Source organism: Zosterops lateralis (assembly GCF_965231275.1).
Source record: "Zosterops lateralis genome assembly, chromosome: Z".
Classification (NCBI taxonomy): Eukaryota; Metazoa; Chordata; class Aves; order Passeriformes; family Zosteropidae; genus Zosterops; species Zosterops lateralis.
Window position 1 is genome coordinate 45,281,035 of NC_139800.1, and position 15,295 is coordinate 45,296,329.

At 39.1% G+C, this 15,295-nt stretch overlaps 1 protein-coding gene across 3 annotated transcripts in view; it reads left to right on the forward strand.

Moving 5' to 3' along the window:
* Nucleotides 1–15,295, forward strand: part of KCMF1 (potassium channel modulatory factor 1) — a 45,769-nt gene that overhangs the window by 469 nt on the left and 30,005 nt on the right. The window contains exon 1 of one of the 3 annotated variants that reach the window (XM_083883864.1): nucleotides 325–498. The exons of 1 other annotated variant lie outside the window; for it this stretch is intronic. The gene's annotated coding sequence lies outside the window, so the exon portion shown is untranslated. Of the gene's footprint in view, nucleotides 1–324; nucleotides 499–8,005; nucleotides 8,045–15,295 lie in introns of those variants that run through there. One more of the 3 variants, XM_083883865.1, reaches the window with a different exon arrangement.

The following is a 15,295-nucleotide window of genomic DNA, read 5'->3' on the forward strand; positions in this document are numbered from 1 at the left end:
GAAGGAAGGAGAGGCCCGGTCGGGCGGGCCGCGCTCTGCAGTGTCATAGCGGGGGAGGCCGGTACGGCCCGTTCGCCGCAAGGCCTCCGCCGGGCGGGGCCGGGGCCGCAGGTACAGTCGGGGGAGGCCGGGCCGCCCCGCTCCCTCGCCCGAAGGACGGGCGGAGCGAGGCGCGGCGCCCCCGGCGGGCCCGGCCGCCGTGGGTGGGCGGTGGCGCGGGGCGGCCCTGCCGACGTGTCGGCCGCCGCCGCGGCGGGTCCGGCCGGGCCCCGGGCCCCCCCCTGTGCCGGGGAAGCGGGGCCGGGGCAGAAGTGTGCGGGCAGCCTGCCTGGCCCTGACGAGAGGTGCAGGCCCCGGGATCTGCCCGTTCGCCCTCGGGTTTGCCTTGCGGCCGAGGAGGCCGGTTTAGTAGTGGCATGTTTTGAGGCCGCCGGAGAAACGTGTTCTGTGCGCTGCTTGCCTCTGGACCCCTTGTGTTTACCGCCGTGGAGGAGTTCGGTGGGTAGTTAGTCAGAAGGAGCAGGGTGGAGGAAGAGATAGATGTAGGCTAAGAAAGGAATCTCTGCAGGAAGAAGATGGGAGTATGAAACCAGGAGAGAAAGTTGCTCGGTTTTTCCACACTTGTTTACCAGCGGGTAAAGTGTTTGGACTAGTGTTCTATAAAACTAGGGGTTGTAATCTGAAAAGGTAACTTTCTGCCACGTTAGGAACTTAATTCAGTATTGTTTTCATTTTCTCTTAGCTGATTTATCATTTCTCTGTTTCATCTAATGGTAAAACATTTTGACAGAAACATAGTTCAGTATTTGTGGCTCATACTGCTGATTGCTAGTTAGTAGCTTGATTTTAGGTAGAGTTGTGTGTGTGATGGGTTTTTGGTGTGTCGCAGTGCTTTGCAGACTTCTTGTTTGTGCAGAATCTTTATCAAAGTATTGTCTTCCCTGAATCCACTAACTTTTTTTGGTTGTTTACTTGCTAAAGATAAAGCTTAGTAGGACTGAAGATAAAGCTTAGTAGGACTGCTGCTTTTTCTCCCCTTCCTCCCCCACGCCTTCGTGTTTTCCCATGAGGGTGGAGATGGATTTCTTCATGGTTAAAGATGCAGTTTTTAACTGAAATAAAATTATCATTGATCACAAAGTTGCTATTGGTGTAGTAGGATTATGCAGTCTGTAAATATGTGGTGTCACACATGTCTCCATAATACTCTCTTTAATGTACAGTAGTGGAATAGAGGCTTTTCTAACTTGAACAGGTCAGACGTATGGAAGTTTTATCATAGTGATAAGTGACATCATATGTTGTTCTTCAGTGGTTTTCAGTGACAAGTGCGTGGATTGTTATAGGAAGTGATGATGTGTGTTAAAAAGGCATTGCAGCCCTGTCTTTTTATTAAAATTGAATTTGAAAGTAGGTTTTCTTGTGTGTTTCTTATGGAAACTGTAGCATGAATTTTTCCTCTTAGTTGTTAGATGTTTGTAGCAGGGAAAATTACATTTCCTGTCTTGGATGTTTGATGGTATTTTTAGAAGAATTGACTGTTAATGAAACTGGGCTTAATACTCTCTTTCCAAAGCAGATTCATTTAGGCACACCTAGTTTGAAAAAAAAACAAACCAGATAACTGCCTAATTAATTACCTAATTGGGAAGCAAGTGTGAGTTTTGGTAGTTTTGGATCCTGGATGTAGACTTCTCAGGTGTGTGTGTGAACAAACAATGCATTCCTGAAACCATGAGAACACTGTGAGATTAAAAGTGATATCTACCACTGTCTCTTGTGATTATTTTTTTTTAAGCTAGTCTGTCTCTTAATTTCTCAATTATTCTCCTCTTTCTTCACACTTCTGATGTGTTTTTTTAGGCAACTTTAGTTACGGGGATAGAATAACACATTAGTATGGGAGGAATGGTTTTCCAGCTTTATGGAGAAGAGGTTTGGGGGCTTGATTTTTGTAGAACTCTGGAAATCCATAGAAACTATATACTCAAAAGAAAGATTATTCTTGCATCAGAACCGTGCAAGGTTATTCACAGCTGACAGTTTTTGATCCAGTATGACTAGTTGGAGATTACTGTTGTGGAAGAATATGGTCTAGGGAAAAAGCAAGCTTTAATAACGTTTATGTGAATTTTTTTTTTTTTTTTTGGTGTATTTTCTTTAACACGGTCTGTACACAAAGTTACAAACAATATTTATTGATATTGCTTGACAGAATCGGGATGCTGTACCAGTTTATGGTTGGGAAGTATGTATCTGGATGTGTAAATGCTGGAGAAGTTAGCATTCTAAAGGCTTGGCATTCTAAGTAGGCTGTAAGGCATCTGATGGAGATTTCTGCTTACTTTCCTTTGGGCTTTTTTGACTGCTTCTTCAGTGTAATAATCTGTACAAAACAATCGTTTGGAGTGTTTTGGTTAGTTGGTTTTGCCGGTTTTTTATAAAGTGAGATTTTGTTGTCCTTCACTAAAAGTTTCACCACAGTCTGCCTTTTCACTGTGCTCTCATTTCACACATGAGGTCCAGACTCCTGTTTCTCCCAAATCCAGGAAAATGGACAAAAAATAGATTTCGAATCAGTGTTGCTTTTTTGGTGTGTTTATTTAGTGTTCAGTAGACTTCCTTGGTAATGCTGTCAAGAGTTAAGTATTTATCTCTTGGTATTGCTAGGCTCTTCTAATTTTTCAAAACCATTTTTGTTGTGTGATTTGGTGTTAAGAGGCTAGCTGTTCTTTGCCTTTGGTTTTTTAGAATGCGACATGAGGTCATTCCCTGGTCTTGGATTTCATGTTGTTCCTTTTATAGGAACAATATGCTGTGTTTCTCTGGGTTAGCCCCTCTGTGGAGGAATAGGTGGTGGGAATATTTGGCTGCCTACAAGGAACAGGTAGGTAATTATTTTTTTTTTACTCTCTGGAAAGTTTAACAGAAGGTATATTGCTTATTACAGGTTTATGTCTTTTTTGAACCTGTATTTGGCAGTGATTCTCTAATTTGGCAGTAGACACCACCCAGGACAGCAGAAAAATCGAGAATCGCAACTTTCAGGAATGTCATTACAAGACCGTTTTTGCAACTTGTTTTGTGGAACTAGGTCACAACAGCATTACCTGGCCTGGGTTCAGATTCCCTCCAGCTGGCATCACCGGAAGGCTCCCAGTTCCATATCACCTGCATCACTTAGTTCTCCATCTCTCGTGCTCTGCGCCTCACTCCCAGACCCGGTTCCATCCTCTTCTGCGCCCTCTCACTGAAGGAGTTTGTCTTTAAGCTTCAAAGAACTGTCAGCAATGCAAGTGCTGAGGTTTTTTTGCTGGTCCCCATTTGTCAGCATTTTTATGTATCAGCAAAGGTCTGCAGTTAATCCTAGTCCCATGTGAAGTAAATTGTGAATGTGTGGTGGTAACACAGCTAGGAAGCAAGAGCAGTGACTGTCAGGACCACATGGTCTCTCCAAATATTCTCTTCTGGCTTTGAGATGCTTTTGGTGGCGGGAGCCCGGGCTTCTGTGCTCCTTTTCTTTGTGTGTATACATAAATAAGTTGCATACAGATACTGAAATCAAGTGCTTATTTGTAGTAGAAAGGTAAATAAGTAAATCTTTAAAAAGAAATGCATGTAACTTTATTTTTGAAATTCAAGTAATCATAGTTAGAGTTGAATATATACCAACCACTTGAAAACCATTAGTATAAGGATAAAGCTCTAGTCCTCTAGCTGTACAGTGAAAAGATTGTGAGTCTGGGTTGATGGTGTTTTCTGTAAGGTCACAATACAAAACATAAAACTTAATCTGTAACAAACTTTTTGAAAACATTAATAGCAAGATTAATTTCTGCCCTTTGTAATAGTGCGATAGCTGTGTCATACTTGAGCTGCAGAAGGATACTACAATCACAATAATGCTCATCCAGTTGATGCATAACTTAATATGGTGTCAGCTATTAAGGTATCACACAAAATGCAGAACTAATGTATTTTTGCATATAAAACTTAAATTTCACTTAACAAGAATACAGCTTTTTTGTACACAGTACTCAAGATACGGTGTTGGTGAAGTGTGGCATGTAGCAATGAAATGTACGTCTGTGAGACCAGTTACAACTTGCTGTCTTCCAGTGCTTACTTTACTTGAGTCTTCTCCAAATGAGGAGTTTGCTGTTTCACAATATAGAATAATAACAAATTCTTGCATGTGTTGCTGCCACTGAAATCTATTTTGTTGGAAGTAAGTCCAGATTAAGTTGTACATGTAACATAAAACAGTGCGATTTTTTGAATTTGCACTAGCATTTGCATCTGCCAAAGCATTTTCTAACTGTATATGCAAAATATTTTGTACTCTTGTTAGTTTTATTCTATAGTAGCATATTAATGCATCTAATTACAGATGTAGTGCAGTATCTTGAGTTAGTGTGACAATTTGACTAGTGAGAGCCATGTTTAGGCACAAAAAATGTTAATGTTAAATGTAAACAGCTTCAAATGGGATTGGAAATATCTGGACACAGTAATTTTCTTTTTTATTAAACTTGTTTGATTTCAGTAGGAAACTGAATCATCATTTAATGATAAAAAGAGCTGGAAACAGAATTCATATTTTAACTGGCAAGATACTTACTGGCTTTATGGCAAGCCAGGTTTTAAAGGTTGTGGCTCTGGTTTAGGTAACTGTTTGAACCTAGCTACTGCTGTTCCTGCAGAGTCTGAACAAGGTCCTCCAAAAATATTTGTAAAGGGAGAACATTTTTTCTCTCAGGTCTTTATAAAAAGTAATGACACCATCATGGGAAAAGGGAGAAAAAGATTAGATCTAAATTATCAATGTTGAAAGGCTGATAGCCTATATCTTAAACAGGAAAACTGGAACAGAGCTGTGATACTTTCAGCATCATTAGGTGCAGGTGAAGAGAGAAGACAAGTGGTGAAAAAGCTCTCTTCCAGATGTTGATTTGAACAAGAAGGGATTCAGGGGTAAAATGTAGAGCCATAAAAATTGCTTGAGTGGTACTGGACAAATAAAATCCATACATGTTAAATAAAAAAAAGAAAGCTTTTCAATACTTTTGCATGTTTACATTACTGATAGCATTTGAGGGAGAGTTGTTGCTGTCACTGTTCATTGTTGTATCTTCATTGTTATGTTACTTCCATTATTGTTAAATATGAAACCAAAGCAGTGAATGCAGTGTTAATACATTCAAGAAGCTGCTGGACACAGCAGCGTATTTGAAAAATGTTGCTCAGGAATTGAGATGTACCAGAGACAGGTTGCAGAGACAACAATAATGCAACCTCATTTGAGTATCTTTATTTTATACACAGCTGCATATTATCTACTCCACACCACCTGCATTCTTTACGGTGTATAGGATGGTCTTCTGTCTTAGATGACCACTCAGTGTTAGGATGGGTACAGCAAATGAGCAGACAGAGACATTACAGAAAGAAAGGATGGCCAAGGTGTTGACTGTGGACCTTTGTTGTGGAAAGCTGGATCAACTGTCCAGTTCTCTGTTGCAGTTTATGTGAACTGCTAGGTAAATTGCTTTGTCAGGAATTCAGAGGTAGCTGTCAGCTACCTGTGAATTGTTTGTTCCATATGAAGACCTGGTTTGGGATTTTGGGATCTGAGCATTCACACCTGCAGCTGTTTTAACTGAGCAGTGAACTTTGAGAAAACATTTAGTTGTAGACAATCAAGATTTCTTATAAACTCATCCTTTGGCATCTCAGATTGGGTGACTGGATTCAGCAGACTTGGAGTTTTATTCTTTACATCCTGTGGTTTCCCTCTATTTCAAGAGACGTGAGATCTTGCTTAGAAGTGTTGTTAAAGTTAATTCGTTGATGTTTGGAGTGCACTGAAGTGCCATAGGTAAAATGCTTGCAGAGAGGAAATTCATAGTCGGTGCAAATTTCTTTGAACTGTGTGATAACTAAGGGCCAAGGAGGACAAAACAAGAAGGGGCTTTCTTGTTTGTTTACTGAACATCATACATGCTGGTGCACTAAGTAAGGTGACATTTTTTAAGAATGGAATATAATTTTTGTTAGATGACATCTGATAGATTCTGACCATAGATTGATACTAGGGATACGTGTATTTTAATGTGAACTTTCGTGGGTTTTGTTCGTGGAATCATTTGGACTAAATCCTCCACATGCAATGTGTTCTTCCCCTCTACAGGATTTACAACAAATGAGCAGATTTGGTAGCTGTAGATTCTGAAAATGGAGACATAATAGAGAAGAGGTATACAAAACTTTGGCTGTAGGCAGAAGTGTCGCTCACTCATACAGGAACAACAAAATTAACATTATTAAGGTACTATGAGCAGTTCAGAAAACTCGAGCAGAGTGCTGTTAGTGACTCAGGATGTAAGGATGTGTGAGGAGGAATTACTGTATGGACAAAAATTGAAAAGATGTTTGCCTCAGAAAGGCAGATAGAGAATCTGAAAGAAAGGCATCACTCCATAAAAAAGAATCTGTGATCTCCCTTTCCATGAGAAGAAATCCCATGAGTTCAAGGGGAGGAATAAAATTGAACTGCTTTTTTGTACACTCTGTGATGAGATTATGGAGAATTTTTTTATTGATTTTTCTTGAAGTTACCTATATCCAGATTTAGCAGTTAAAGCGTTGAATTTTATCTTAAACTTTCTGCTCCAGGTATTTTAACTACTTCTGATTCAAATATGGCTGTCAAAGATCTTAAACCTTAGCTTCCCTTCCATTAAGCATTACTTCAGTGTCTGGTTTGAGCTTATTCCAACAGTTTTCTGTGTATCTATTCCTAATAGTTATCCACATTTTTTTCCCAGTGTAGCATTTTAACGTGGTAAAGTAAGAGCGTTTGTAAGAGTGTGAGGCATAGAGACAAGCTCATTCGTTTCACTGTTTCAGAAAACATGTATAAACCCAACGTTTCAGTTCAGATCTACTTGAAAAGTTTTGTGTGGCTTATTGTCATTTACTAAGTTTAGAAGTGAGATCTGTGCCAAGTAAAAATTGTGAGGCAGCATCACAGAAGCCTTGGAACTGGGTATCAGAGGTGTGTACACTTCTTTATTTATACCTCTTGAAGTTATTTGTTCTAATTTGGAATTAATTTTTAACTATGACTAGAAGAAGTCACTGGAGCCTCTGACGTTAGGAAAAAACAATTCTGCCCCACCTGCCAGGTTTGTTCTGAGAATGTAGTTTGAATAAGTTGATAGGGAGAGGATGGACCGATTTACTTGATATAATTTTTATTTTCTTCTGTTTTCAATGTTTTCAATTTGTAAAACATTTTAGGTGTAGTATATGATTTGCTTTTAATGGGCATTCTTTTTTATTGCTCATTTGTCACCCTGCAGTGGATTTCATGTTTGTGTTAGGTCTTTCTGTTGTGATTGCTTTATTTGGAGCTTATAAAATAAAATCTCTAAAAGTCACCGCATTTTCAGTTGGAGACTGGGGTACAGCTCTTGTTGCAATGAACTTGGAACATGGACACAAGAAACTGTGATGTTTTTCCTATGTGCAGGTGGGATATCAGATGTAGATTTTGTCATGCCAATAGGCAGCAAAGTCTCCTACAGGTAGAAATTAGTGGTCTTGTACTCCATTGCAGTGAGTTTTATAGATATAAGTCCAGTCTTCCAAATTTTTTATTCATTGGGACATTTCACTAGCATGTATTGTTTGCAGCTATCACTTCATATTATGTCCCCATATTACTTAAGATTTGTTTTTAATTTCCTATTTTTATTAAAATACTGTTGATTCTGTTCTGCATTTGATCTGTATCATCCCACTGTCATCACTGACAAAATCCAGATGAAGAAAAATACTAATTTTAAAAAAGTTTTTAAAAAATACACTGCAAAAGTAAGATGAAACAACAGACAGCATTCTAAAAAAAATTGTAACTGCATTTTTTTTTTCCTACCTCAGGTCAGATTTGGCCACTTCCTTCCTTCTGCCACTTCTGGGTGCCAGATTCTTTTTGGGAGGCAATGTTTCTTGTCTTGACTGACAAGAGGTGCTGTCTCTGGTAGGATAAATTATCTTTGCTTTCTTTCTTTTTGTCTTTGATCTTTTATCCTTTACCATCTTACTTTGTTGTCACTATTCTTTCTTCTCCTTGCTGTGCTCTCCCTCTCCTACTTTCCTCCTTTGAGTACTCTGGGGTGGGATTTTCAACAGCCCCTTGGGAAGCTGTAGACCCCTGTTGGGTGCAAGTACAATAGAAATCTAATGCCTGCCTCTGTGAGCCTCTTTGAAAAGCAAAGCTCTGGTGTTTCTTGGTGCACAACTTGCCCTCATGTATTTCAGAAAAAAGCTGTTGCTGAAAAGGTTTAGGCAGTCAGATACAGAGATGGATTTGTGTTTTGGTTTTGTTTGTTGGCTGATGACATGAGGTGCCTTTAGTAGTGGAAGTTTTACTAAGTTATGGTTGATGTATTCTTTATTTATTTCTTGAGCACAGTCATTGTTTACAAAACTCTTCAGTAACAGTTGATTCCTAGGGTAAATGCTATTTACTATTAGCTTATTGATATTAAAGCAGCCAGTATTCTTGATTGAAGGTGATTTCTAATGGCTCATTCTGTGAGACTGTATTTATTCTAAGAATTTGAAAGGATGAGGTGAAATGTCTGTATAAACAGTGTAGAAATCAGCATAAACTAATGTGACAGATAAAAATATCAATATTCATGTTATGGTTGTAATTTTAAACGAATTTTGATACCAGTTTTCAGACCAACGGAGTTGCTTTCCAGGTGCTTGATGGTATGGGAGAAACTTTATGGTAGCTTCTGGAAGTAAACAACTGGGTATGTGCTGGGGACGACATTAGAATTACTTACCAGACTCCAGCAGCATCCTGGAGGTGCCTGGTTGGAGAGCAGTGCTGTGAGCTGTTAAACAGGTACTCTGAGTACTTGATAGGTATCTCAAATTTCCTAACTCCAGCAGCAGTAGATCATACATGATTTTCAAAGTCACAAATGCATTAATACATAGTCACGTAAGGACCTCCTGTGTGATTGTCAATAACTTCTGTCTTTCTGTCTTGGAGATTCTTACCAGAATCTCCAAATTAGTGATTCTGGTAAGAATCGACATTAGTTTTACTGGAATATATTTTTGCGTGTTTACCTCTGTGTGTGTGTGTATTAGCTGTATATGCTCAGAAATCGTCGTTCACCTGAAATCAATTTTAAACTGCTGTGAGTCTTGATTATAAGCCCTTGTCACCTAAACTTTCTTTCATGATAGAATGAAATTAACTCTGAAGAAATCTATGGTTTGGGTAGAAAGGCTTCTCTGTGTTCAGGATACCATCACATCACTTCTACTCAACAAAGCAAATGTTTGAATTATTGCATATTTGCATATGCTTTTAATGTAGGCAGGAATGCTGAGATGTGCCTAACACGAATGGTATTTAGTGTACAGCTGTTACGTGTATTTCTGCATGCAAGCTGAGGGCTATCTCTGCAAGTGAAAAATCTCTGTAGTGAGAAGTAGCTTATGACCCACTGATGAAGTGGGTCTGTGAGAGCAGCTTCACCAAGAGTAAGAGTGCTGGAGCAAAGATCATATCTGGACTGACATAATTGTGCTGCTGCAGCTGCCAGAGTTTCCTCTGTCTTTCCTTCAGAGAGCAAATAAGGCCACTAACTTCATCCCCTGAATTATTGCTAGTGTTACTTTTCACATGTCCAAAGTAGATCCTTTGAAACTAGTTGTGGAAAAGGAGGTAAGTTTGGGAAAGAGATTTCAAGGATGCCCTTGAAGAAAGACCTAAGCGTCACAAAAGTAAGCTGTAGAGAATTCAGAGCTTTCTATGTAATGACTAAGCTTTTTTCAGTCTAGATGTGCTGAAGATACCTCAGATGATTTTAATTCCATACCTGTTTCCTGCTATCGTTTGTGGTGTTCTGATGAGATGAAAATGTCTGTAAGGGTAGCCTGATCTCTGACTGTGCAGATGGAAGTCAGTTATTTCTGCTGTTAACCATGACATGTTGATTATATTAATTAAATATCTTGTGGATTTAAGAAGATGGAGTAGAAACTGCAGTGTCTTGACTCAGGAGTAGGTCAGACACATTTTCCAGCTCTCTTCTCCCTTGCTTATCTTCAATTTTAGAAAATTCCAAAGATGAATAAGAGCCTATTTTGCCTTCCTCAATTCAGAAAGAGTGGATACTGTGGTCTGCAGGTATCTTTTCCAAGGTTGTTTGCCATAAGGCCTATGAAATGCCAGGCAGGATCTGACAACATACAATGTTCCGTATTCTGGAAGACACTTGGAGTAAGCAGAGAAAACAGCTTGAGATTTTGCTGTAGAAGAAAGGCTTTGTAAATGAAGATATACAAGTAAAGATTCTCTAGGATATAAGCTTGTCTTTATAGTAGATATAGTAGATAATTGAATAATTAACTGTTATTAGTCAGATTTCTACTGGTAGAGATTGCTATTGATAATGTTTTTGTGCTGTTGCAGGTTGCTGTCTGAAGTTTATTTAGAAGCAGAGAATCTGCAAGATTCAAAATTCAACAAACTCAGGTTTAACTCATGTCACATTGAAAAAAAAAGTAAAAATGGAGGCTATAAATAATAAGTTTTGGATTATCTCGTAAGTTTGTTAGAATGTTATCCAACTCTTAAGTATTGGAGCCAGTTACTGAGAGATGTCATTCTTATTGTGCCTCAAAGCTCAGTTAATATTTTGTTCCTGGAAGCATTAGGAATTAATGAAAATGACCAGAAAGTAAAAGAATGGATTGTTGGGAATTGCATGCTAGAATACATTTATTTAGCCAAGACTGAAGTACTTTGAGGTGGTAATTGAAGGAGATGCAGGACTCCAGGCTCTAACTTTGAGAATTACCATGATGTATCTCTTCAGAGGAAGTATTTCAAGTCATCCGCTGATGAATACTCTTGTCATGCTTGCATTAAATGTTGTGTTGAGCTTCTTCCAAACCTATTACTAATGTTCTACTTCAAAAATTATCACTTTTCAAGGAAGCAGACACTTTATTAGCTTGTGTAATAGGACACGGCATTAAATATCCCTATTCAGTAAGATGATGTTGCATGCATGTTCTTTTACAGTGCTGAGCATTTGGAGAACTTGACAGTGTATAGCAAATTTGAAAGTCCATACTGTAGTTTGTTCTAGTTAATTGAAAAACTAGAGAAGCTGCTGGACTCAGGAGTAGCTCAGAAATTAGAAACTGCAGAGAAAATCTGATGGCCTACGTACAGGATTGATCAAGCGTTAGGGTCAAAGAAGATGGAACAAGTTGTGAGTAAATAATTGGGGGCTTTTGTTTTCCTCCTGCAACAATTGTAGGCATCCTCTAATTGTACACAAGAAAAATGGACTCACTATTGACTATACCGTAGACTCTAAATTACAGCATTTCAGTCTGTTGCCTGTACTGAAAGATGCCTGCAGATCAAAAAAAATCCTTACAAACCTCTTAGGTGTAAAATACATTTCTGTGTGGGCGGCATTTCAGATGCATTGGCATACCTGTTTCATCTTCAAAAATTTTATAGTCTGACAGAACCATAAACTTTGTGGAGGTAAGAGATGCTGAATTGCTTCTGAGTTTGACTGCTCTGCTTAGAGGTCTGTTGGTGAAGTAAGGTAGTTGCCAACTCTAGCACATGCAGAAGAACCTGGAAGGAAAGTAGCTATTATGTACTGTCTTGTAATAGCTGGTGTGTTGCAACAGTCAGTAGAGAGCTCAGAAAATCTGTTAAAATAACAGCTGTCTTGAAGCTGTACCAGGACTGTAGACATCCTGTTCGGCCAAATGAGCTGAAGGTGTCCCTCCATCCATGCATCCCCAGGTCATCGCCTGGAAGACTCGTCAAGGGAAATGGAAGGGGTATCAGGCTCATACCCAAGTTTAGTTTACAGTTACCCTTAGTTTACAGTTATGTGTAGACTAGAAGGCTTGCTATATTTGTGGTTGCATGTTCGACACTTTAGAATCCAATACAGTGTGCAGTAAGACAGTCTTAAAAAACAATGTACATATTTAAAGAAGGTATTAATTGCAGAAGATACAGGTTGAGGATGAGTAATTTTGCTTGTAAACTTTGAGAACTTGAAGAAGCTCAACCTTAAGTGGGTGAAAACCACCTTTCTGTGTGGAATTCAAGGCAGTGGGCAGTAGAGAACAGAGCTTATAAGTTGGTCTGAAAATGTGAAGGAAAACCTTGTGCTTCCAAGAGGCAAAGGTAAAAGAGCTGAAATACCTCTCATATGTCCACCTTCCCCTGTTTCATTATCTAGGTTTTCCTCACTAGTGTCTTTGTATTATAGGGTGTTTTTTTTTTCCTAATAGATTGTTTAAAAACTTTCCAACTAAGATCTTTCAGATTTGTTTGTTACACTTAATCTTTTTTTATCCTTAAAGTACTGTCTCATGCATTTTGTATCTGTAGCATGGCAGCTGAGCCTATAGTTACCAGTGAAACCTTAAGGGTGTTTGATCATCCGTCTCCTTTTTTCTTAAATCATGCAGTGAGATATGTTTTATCTGTTTTGATAAAATTCTGTGCTATTGACACCTGGTTTATTTTGTGCTTCAGCAAATGAAGTAAAATATCTGAGTCTTGTTGAAGAAAATGAGCTAATTACATTAAAAATATTTAAGTACTGAAGACTTTTGGGTTGTGATCTGCAAATTAGTGATAGGTTTTAGAGTTTAGTGATAGAAATGTCACATATTTAGAAAAAATATGTGACATGTTATTTTCAAATAGAGTTGTTAGTAAATTATTTTTAAAAGTAAGTTGGATACATATGTGAGATGATCAGGACTATCAGGGAAATGTTCCAGAACATAATACTTTGATTGTCTTTGGTTCTTTATGCATGTGCAGTTTAAGGGCACAAGAAAAACAAAACTGTAGGTAATAAAACTCAGTGAAACTCTTCCTAATGAGAAAAACAAGGGGAAAGGTAAGGCATTTGTTATGGCTGACAAATGGTTGTGTTGCCAATTCAAGGAACATGTGAGCAACGTATAGGGACCCCTACCTAGAAGAGATTGAGTATGTTGGTGGATGAGAGGCCAGACATGATTGAGAGCCCAGAAATCCGGTTGTATCCTGGGCTGCATCCAGAGCAGCGTGGCCAGCAGGGGAGGGAGGAGATTATTCCTCACTGCTCCACTCTGGTGTGGCTCCACCTGGAACCCTGTATCCAGTTCTGGGGTCCCAGCACAGAAAGGACATGGACCTGCTGGAGTGAGTCCAGAGGAGGCCACCAGGTTGATTAGGGATTGGAGCACCTCTTCTATGGGGAAAGGCTGACAGAACTGGAATTGTTCAGCCTGAAAAAAGAATGCCTTAAGTGTGGCCTTCCAGTACCTGAAGGAAGCCTACAAGAAATTTAGGGAGGGACTTTTTACAACAGAGAATGCCTTCAAACTGAAAGAGGATATGTTTAGATTAGATGTTAAAAAAATTATTTTGAAGATGACGAGACCCTAGAACAAGTCACCCAGAGAAGCTGTGGATGCCCCATCCCTAGAAGTATTTAAGTTTAGATGGGGCTTGGAGCAACCTGGTCTACTCAAAGATGTCTCTGCCCACAGCAGGGATGTTGGATCTAGGTGATCTTTAAGGCCCCTTCCAACCCAAACCATTCTGTGATTGTTTGAATTAGGAAAGAAGTGTCTGCCATGAAGAATTGGAAAGAAGAGGAGGGAGGAATGGAACAAACTCTAAGCCTAATGGAAGTAGACATGAAACCTTTTTTACTTTAGGTTACTGTATTTCCCACGGTGCTCTTCTGGTATAGCTTTCCTATCGTAAGCAATTGTCGTTTCTGGAGACGTTATCAGCCTGAGAAGCAGTTCTGTGTAACAGAGTGGGAGGAAAAGTTACCAAGGCAGTCTGTTTATGTTCAGAGTAAGAAAAATGCTTGGAGAAAGCCCAGGATAGAATATTGCAGCTACTTAAATGAAGAAATTCTAGGATTTTAACCTCTTATTTCCCCTCTGTGTTGTGTTCAAAGAGACTTAATTATTTTTACGGGTTACTAGACCTCTTGTGGTGTTAAGGAAAAATAAATTCCTTTTATGGTAATATGATGCCATTTCAAAATAGTGATTTTGAAAGTCATATTTAAGTTTGAAGGTGTTTTTGTGCTCCTCTCTATGAACTGAGTTGGCTGGGAGGAATCTAGGTGTGACTGCCTTATATTAGGCATCGCTTTCTTTAATGACGAGAAGAACCACTTGCTTTTATTTCCCTCCCTCTTCCAACTGCTTTCTAGATTTTTTTTCATGATTTGAAAAGTATGTATTTCCAGATCACTTGGTGCAAGTCTTTTAAGTCTAAGCGATCATGAGACATGTAATCACAAAGCGTTACTCCTAGAGCTGGAGTACTTGCCACTTGGAGTACTCTGGTTTTCACTTCAGCCCTTCGGTTTCCCAGCCAGTACTGCCTACTTTCTGCATTGTTACCTGTGATAAATCTTGCCTTTTCCCCATCCCACAGAGTGGGAAATGCTTACCATGTTTGCCTGTTTGGGTAATGTTTAAAAGGATCAGGAGTGACTTTAATAGTGCAAGAAGACTTAAAGCTGAGTGTGTACCTTACAACAGAGCTATGTCTAAGGTATACCTAAATAGTTAATTTCAGCTAAGCTTCTCTTAGCCTCTACCAGATCTTGTAGAGGCTTTTTTCTTATCTGCCCGGAACAGGGGCTCATAGAAGAAGCATTCTTCAAGTATGTTTACTTCTCTGTTCAGCTGCTCTGTATTACTCAGTTGTCTCCTAGGCTTGGTGGGACATGTGTCTTACTCTACTTGTGTGCTTTTACCTTTTTATGCCACTCTTCCTAAATAACAGCAATCCAAAATGCGCAAAGGTTTATTTCCTAAGACCACTGTATCTTAATTTTTTTAGGCTCAACAGAGAAGTACTCATTCTTTTGTATAATTTCTTTTTAGGATTTTACTTCGTGTCTCTTACACTTGTAAAAATCATTTGTGTGTGATATGCTTTCCCCTGGCCTAATTCTCTTCTAGCTGGTGGTTGCCTGAGCGGTGTATTTCTGTTGTCTCATCTTGAAACAAACTCAGAAACGTGGTTCTGTCTTATTGAGTGAGAAACTTTGCCATTGATTTTACTAGATAGAGGATGTAGCTTAGTGCTGTTACTGTTATTTTCTTGCCCTGAAGCTGTTGGTAGCTTTCTCAGTTTAAGTATTTTTCTGTTAATAGAGTTCACATGCTGTTTGCCATTTTCCAGATT